Raw genomic sequence first — 7,673 nt, 5'->3', positions numbered from 1 at the left:
AGTGGTTAAAAGATGGCAAAAATAGAAATTTGTTTTTACTCTTTCAAAGTGCTCATTTTATTTCATTAATTCAGAGTAGATTACAATTATTTATAGATACGTATATGGAGGAAAATCCTTACCATTCATATTTGGTTGGATATTATTATAAACTCTCCAGCATCTAAATTGTCATTTATAACTTACATATCAGTAACTATACAGTTACAATACATCGCTGCTTCAAATTCTTTTTGAAAATGAAGCAGTTATAATAAACAAGGGAAAAAATAAGTGAGAACAATTTAAAGTTTCTGCTGTATAGGATTTTGACTTATCTGTGGAATCTATGTAAGCAATTCCTGGGGACTTAAATACTTCAGGTGTACAGAGTGATAACCAAAAGTCAAAATAAGTACTGCCTGAATTTGCTGTCATGCTCTGGTTGTATCAGCAAAATGGTTCATAGAGAACCTGACTAAGAATAGCCTGTCTATTTAAGTTTTCATTTCTGTAAGTAAAGCATATTCATTCCTGAATTGTTTAAAGGTTCCCAGCTGTGGGGTTTGAAATATCATTTATATGTTTTATGAGTCCCACAGTGAGAGTCTAGACATCTTTGCCTGCTTCTCAGCCTTTAGAGACCCTGTCGTAACTCTAAAGCTCAGCCTACAAGGAGATTAACTGAGACAACCCATAATGCTAGGTTAAATGTTGGTGTTGGACAAGATTTGTGGAATGCTTATTTTACTTACAATTTAGAAGTGAGACTTTTTTAAGAGTCATGTCTTTGTGCTTACCTCTATCATTATAGATACACTGCCCCTGGGATGACTGCCTAACAAAATGAAGATGGTCACTTTTCCAGCCCACTGACTAGGGAGGTTCCTTGTATCCAACCTAGTTTCTCAGGAAAATAAAGAGGACTCAGAAAGTGAGGTTGTTGAGGATATAATAAAGATAAACCATATTCTTCAAAGTATATTCGCTCATATGACTGAATCCATAACACCATTCTATGACTTCCTGACCGTCTCTTCGTAGCTGTGATATATGCTGTCTAAAAGGAGGCTTCTATTTTTTACACTCTTCTTACTACATACTGTTTTTCATTTTTAGCTTCTGACTCTGCTCATTGCCGTCAGGAAAAAAAATAATAATAATAATAACTTGTCCTTGGGGCGCCTGGGTGTCTCAGTGGGTTAAAGCCTCTGTCTTCAGCTCAGGTCATGATCCCAGGGTCCTGGAATCGAGCCCCGCATCGAGCTCTCTGCTCAGCAGGGAGCCTGCTTCCTCCTCTCTCTCTGCCTGCCTCTCTGCCTACTTGTGATCTCTGTCTGTCAAATAAATAAATAAAATTAAAAATATATATATGTTAAAAATAATAATAATAACTTATCCTTCCCTCTGTGCCACTCTTTCATAAGCAGCCAACTGCATACTATGCATAACTGATTTTCAATCTGAGTTGATATAAAATTCTGCTTAATTTTCTTAAACTGTTAGTAGAATTATTGAAACATTTCTGCCTTTTCTTACAACTGTTTAGATAAAATATTACTTTTTAGGATCTATTTCATTGTTCATTTGAGTGTTCATTAAGAACACTGAACATGGATCTACCCTCTTAACAAAATTTTAGCTGTATATTATATGTGCAATATTACTCAGTAGATTTCTAGAACTCATTTACCATGTTTAACTGACATTTCATGCCCTCTGGTTAATGACTCCACAATTTCCCCTCTCCTCATCCCTATTCCACAATTTCCATTTTTTTTTTCACAATTTTCTTTTCTTAAGAATTATTTATTTGAGATAGAGTGTAAGAGAAAGAGAGTACACACCAGCAATAGGGAAGGGGAGAGGGAAAGAGAGAAAAAGGGTCTCCATGGAGCAGAACCCTGACCTGGAGCCTGGATCCCAGGACACTGGGATCATGACCAGCAGATACTTACCTGACTGAGCCACTCTATTTCACAATTTGATGCTATCAGTTTCACTACTTTAGATACCTTGAGTGGAATTATGCACTGTTTGTCTTTTTGTGGCTTATTTGTGATCCTTTGCCTATATTTCTTTTTTCCTCTGTCCATTTTTTTTAATTTTTTATTTTTTATAAACATATATTTTTATCCCCAGGGGTACAGGTCTGTGAATTGCCAGGTTTACACACTTCACAGCACTCACCAAAGCACATACCCTCCCCAATGTCCCAATGTCCCCCACCCCCCTTCTCCCAACCCCCCTCCCCCCAGCAACCCTCAATCTGTTTTGTGAGATTAAGAGTCACTTATGGTTTGTCTCCCTCCCAATCCCATCTTGTTTCATTGAGTCTTCTACCCACTTAAGCCCCCATGTTGCATCACCACTTCCTCATATCAGGGAGATCATATGATAGTTGTCTTTCTCTGCTTGACTTATTTCGCTAAGCATGATATGCTCTAGTTCCATCCATGTTGTTGCAAATGGCAAGATTTCATTTCTTTTGATGGCTGCATAGTATTCCATTGTGTATATATACCACATCTTCTTGATCCATTCATCTGTTGATGGCTCTGTCCATTTTTTTGAGATAATTGAATTTTGTCTGTTTTCTTTTTTCTTATTTTATATTTATTTATATCTACATTTATAATTTATACATAGAATGTCTAATAACAGAGGCAGAATTTTGCCATACATATTTAACTTAGCAAAATTGAAATTTATATTTTATTATTTATTTTTTGCAGAACTGAAGTTTAAATGCCTCTCTTCAGTAATTAAAATGTTAGAACAGTTTAACTATGATCATCTTCATCCAAATACATTAACTTTTATGGTCAGCATTTGAATACTTTATCCTCATAGAATGCTGAGTGTTTTTATTAGTGTCTTTATTATTTCGTTACAGACACTAGACTTTATTCAGAGGATTCACAACAAATTTCTAAAAAAAATTGTATATAGCTTTTCAAAAAAATATTTATTTATTTGAGAGAGAGAGCATAAGAGGGAGGAGCAGAGGGAGGAGAGAGAATATCAAGTAGGCTCCGTCCTGAGTATGGAGCTCCATGTAGTCCAATGTCCCACAGACTATGACCTGAACCAAAACCAAAAATTGGTTGCTTAACTGACTATGCCACTCACGCCACCCCCCCACAACTTTTTATTTTATATTATTTAAAGTTTTCCTTCTTCCTGATATTTTTCCTCTAGATATTCCCTTATTAAATTTTCTAGCAGTAAACACTATTATCACTATATATCGCTGTCTAAATCCTAAAATATAATACTATATTGGGTGTTATGATAGAAACAAAATGCATACTCAGATGGAGTAATACAGAACAAACTATGTATCAAGGTGTGATCCGATAATGAACATCAGCTATGTATAATGAAGCATTCTAGAGCTGGAAACATTAGGGAGAAGTTCTGACCTCAAGGCCTGAAGAGTTGATGGGGCAGGAAACTAGAATCAGGAAGAGCTATAGCTGTAGGAAAGGACCAATGCAAATGATTTGAGGAATTCGAAAGAAGGAGCTCCATCACCTATGAACCAATAGAGAGAAAACCTAAGGACTTCTATGCCTCCACCCTCTGATCCCCAGTTGAAGATCCCCAAATGCTGAAACAAAGTAAAGGTAGAGCCCTAGAGAGCTGTTTGATGCTCACCAAAAACTTGTAGGAACCTGTAGCATGAAGTGGGACTAAACCCAGAGAGTTAAAAGCAAAATATTAGGGCACATATTCTAGTTTAGTACTTCCTTTCTCTCAACATTTTGCTGACAGTATTCCTCTGTGTGGGTCATCTATCCTTGCTGCAGTTTTCATTTTTACTCCTTTCACAGAATCTCTCTCTTTGTGGTTGTGTTAAGTATTTGTTTCTGTCTTTGGTGATTTATGAGTTCACATGGTATGTTAAGCCTTGAGTTCCATTTTATTAATCCTGTTTCAGATAGTGTATAAAACTCAAACATTATCTTTCAAAATATTATTTTATTTTCATTCCTCCTGCTCTCTACATCTGAGATGCTGATGGTATACATTAAATCTCAATTTATCCTTCTTGTATCTTGATAATTTTTTTTACCTTCTGTATCTCTATGCCTTTGACACTCATTTTATTTGTCTTGCTCTTTCCTTTTTTAGTTCATTTTAATATGCTGTTTAAGATATTGAGTTATATACTTTACACATAGAAAATCCATTTTAAGAGAGCTAGTTAATTCCTGATAAACTTTTGAAAGAATGTTTTTTATTGTTTCTTTTATTTCTTCAAACTTTTCATGCAAACATCCTTTACAGTTTTTATATCATAACTTTAATTCACTCAGACTTTGGTATTTTAAATATATTACTTCCATCTCTAGCCAAATTTCACTTACAATGGATTGCCTTTTCTTATGCCAGGTGATCTTTACAAATCCACACTTTGGTTTGAATATTTGCAACTCCTACACATCTATATTAGGGAAACATCCCTTCAATAAGGGACACTCCCTCCATTTCTCAATGTATCAGAAGTATCTGCTTCATTCTCCAACTCATAGCTCATCAAAGACTGAGGTTTTCAGTTGCAGGGTGATATGGGTATCCACCTTCTGGGCAGCCTCAGTTCAAATTAATTTTAGGATAGAGAGGCAGGCTTAGCAGACTTTTCTTACCTCTTCTGATACCTTATTATTATTTTTTTGAAGCTATTTATCTCAAGTTCTCTATCTTTCCCTTTCTTCTTTAATGCATGGGTGACTGGGAGCTAATATTTAGCTACATTGACAGATGTAGCACTACTCCTAAACCAATTTTAGCCTATAGTGTAATGCAAATGAAAGTTTTCTATAGTTAATGTTGACTTTCTTTTTCTTAAATATTGGTGTGTTTTGCAACTGTTTTATAGTTTATAACTACAAAAAGTTGTTTTTGCAATTAATTTGTAGTTTCCCATATAGCTACCTACATATCTCCACTTAATGATTAAATACTGAATTTCTTCAAGATTTGTTCTTAAGACTTCTAATTCTCTACTCTTTCCCAAATGATCTTATTCATGGTCAAAGCTAAATACTATAACCAGATGAATGACAATGGGAAGCATATTTCCCACCTAGATGTCTACATCGATTGTCAGGTATCTGTAATAACTACTTTAAAATATCTCAAAACCTAAATAGAAAACACACAAAAAAGACCTCCCAATCTATTCCATTCCATTTTAACCTCTGAGTAAATGAACCAGCATGAATTAATTTACTCAAAGCATACATCAAGATTGACATGGTACATTAATTTTACCCCCTTCTTCCCTCTCTCCATCTCCTCTTCCTTCCGGCCGTCTTTCCTGCCTTTCTGTTGCCTACCTCTTTCTTTCTTTAAGCAATTTTTTAGAGCATTATGCATTGGATGCAATTTTAGGCACTGGGGTTTTATCAGACCTAATGACTAGGTTTGTTTACTCGTGGAGTTCAAACTCAAGGTAAAGAAAATCTTTATTTCTAGCTTGTTTTCCTTTTGAAAAAAAAAATTTTTTTAAAGATTTTATTTATTTATTTGACAGAGATCACACGTAGGCAGAGAGGCAGGCAGAGAGAGAGGAGGAAGCAGGCTTCCTGCCAAGCAGAGAGCCCGGTGCGGGGCTTGATCCCAGGAGCCTGGGATCATGACCCGAGCTGAAGGCAGAGGCTTTAACCCACTGAGCCACCAAGGTGCCACTTGCTTTCCTTTTGAATGGTATTTTTTATGGATAAAGACTTCTAAGAATTCTAGGGTTTTATCTTTTTTTTTTCTTTTCTTTTCTTTTAACACTTCTTAAAATATCTCACTTTACTCTCCTTTTATTTACATAGTCTCTGTCAAGAAGTCCACTGTAATCCTTATTCTTCATTCTCTGTAGTTTAGAACACTGCACCCACAAATCTTTTATTCTATTTTCTATCAGGGTCTGTATTGATTGATTGATTGATTGATGCCCCAGGTATTTGACTTATTTTACTCTAATAAATTTATATTATATATTGGATTTCCACCACCCAAATTCATAAATAAAACAATTAAAATCAGGGCACCTGGGTGGCTCAATGGGTTAAGCCTCTGCCTTTGGCTTGGGTAGTGATCTCAGGGTCTTGCGATTGAGCCCCACATCAGGCTCTCTGCTCAGCAGGGAACCTGTGGAAAGCAGGTTCTCTCTCTGCCTACTTGTGATCTCTGTCAAATAAATAAATAAAATCTTTTAAAAAAAACAAAAACAAACAATTAAAATCTTTGACAGGTCTTCAGCTTTAAACAGATGCAGTCCGTGAATTTAGTTTTGTTATTTACATGTAAATAAAATATTTTTTTATTACATATATATTTATAATGAATATATTTACAGTGGTTTTTATTACATAAAATTTATATATTTATTAGGGGCCCCTGGGTGGCTCAGTGGATTAAGCCTTTGCCTTTGGCTCAGGTCATGATCTCAGAGTCCTGGGATCAAGCCCCGTATTGGGCTCTGCTCAGAAGGGAGCCTGCTTCCCCCTCTCTCTCTGCCTGCTTCTCTGCCTACTGGTGGTCTCTGTCAAATAAATAAAATCTTTAAAAAAATTACATATTTATTACATATATTTATAGAAAACACGGCTTTTGACAAAACAACTATTTGAAGGCATCTTACACATTTACAGTTATACAAAACAATGTTTATTTTATAAATGTAACATGCAAACTTTATTTAACAAAAGTAACAGAAAAATCAAACAGGCCCTTATAGTAAGAGAAAAACTGACTGGAAGAAATTTTGTCTTCAGCATCTTATAGTAACTTACTTGCAGTTGCATTCAACCGAGCTCTGTTGCTGCGACAAATACAGCTCACACACAGGTATGGATGTATTATTTGTATATTTTTCAAGTATTCACTGAATACTACCTTACATACACATATACATTAAATCTTTCTGAAAAAATTAAATTGACCATCCCAAAATAGACTTCAGTTTTGTTGACCTTTTGGAAGAGATGTTCTCAAGAGAAGAATATATGCTTCTGGCTCATGAGTCATGTAATGAACCCAGCCTAGACTGTTGGACACCAAGTCTCCTCCACTCTTCTTCAGGCATCAGATGGGTTGTCAGTACTTGTCTGGAAAGTTCTCTGGGTGACATGCTGGTAGTTCTTGTGGAAGTACTTGTCCAAATAGTGAATCTGCTTCTGTACCATCCTATGGGCAGGCAGGGTGAGGAAGGCGCGAAGAGTGGGTGTGGCAGACCACATGTTCAGGTAAGGCCAAGGCAAAGACTTGACTGCTTGTGTAATACAGATTTGACATCTTATTGGTTATATTATTTGTTTTAAGAGTGTATATTCTGGGTCTCATAGTTTAAAACTCTTGTGATTGAAAAGATAGCTGGGATACTTAGGTGTCTTAGTCTTTAAGTGTCTGACTTTTGATTTTGGCTCAGATCTGAGGGTTGGGAGATTGAGCGCCACCTCAGGCTCTGTGCTCAGCACTGAGTCTGCTTGAGATTCTCTCTCTCCCTCTGTCCCTCCCCCTACTTCTGCATAAATAAATTTAAAAAATTCTGAAATAAAAAGAAGGAAAAGGTAACTATTAGAGCATCAGGGTGCCTAAACAATGGATTTCTTAAGAAATTTCCAGTATACGTAAAATAGGAAATGAACATGTAAATATAATCAGAAGTTAAATACATGTCTCTAAAAGAAAAG

General features: G+C 35.8%; 1 pseudogene; it reads right to left on the bottom strand.

Moving 5' to 3' along the window:
• Positions 1 to 6,939: 6,939 nt before the first annotated feature.
• LOC131831097 (cyclin-dependent kinases regulatory subunit 2-like) lies at positions 6,940 to 7,166 on the bottom strand (annotated as a pseudogene).
• Between the last annotated feature and the right edge of the window lie 507 nt (positions 7,167 to 7,673).

Source organism: Mustela lutreola, chromosome 5 (assembly GCF_030435805.1).
Source record: "Mustela lutreola isolate mMusLut2 chromosome 5, mMusLut2.pri, whole genome shotgun sequence".
NCBI lineage: Eukaryota > Metazoa > Chordata > Mammalia > Carnivora > Mustelidae > Mustela > Mustela lutreola.
This window is presented reverse-complemented; position numbering and strand designations above follow the sequence as displayed.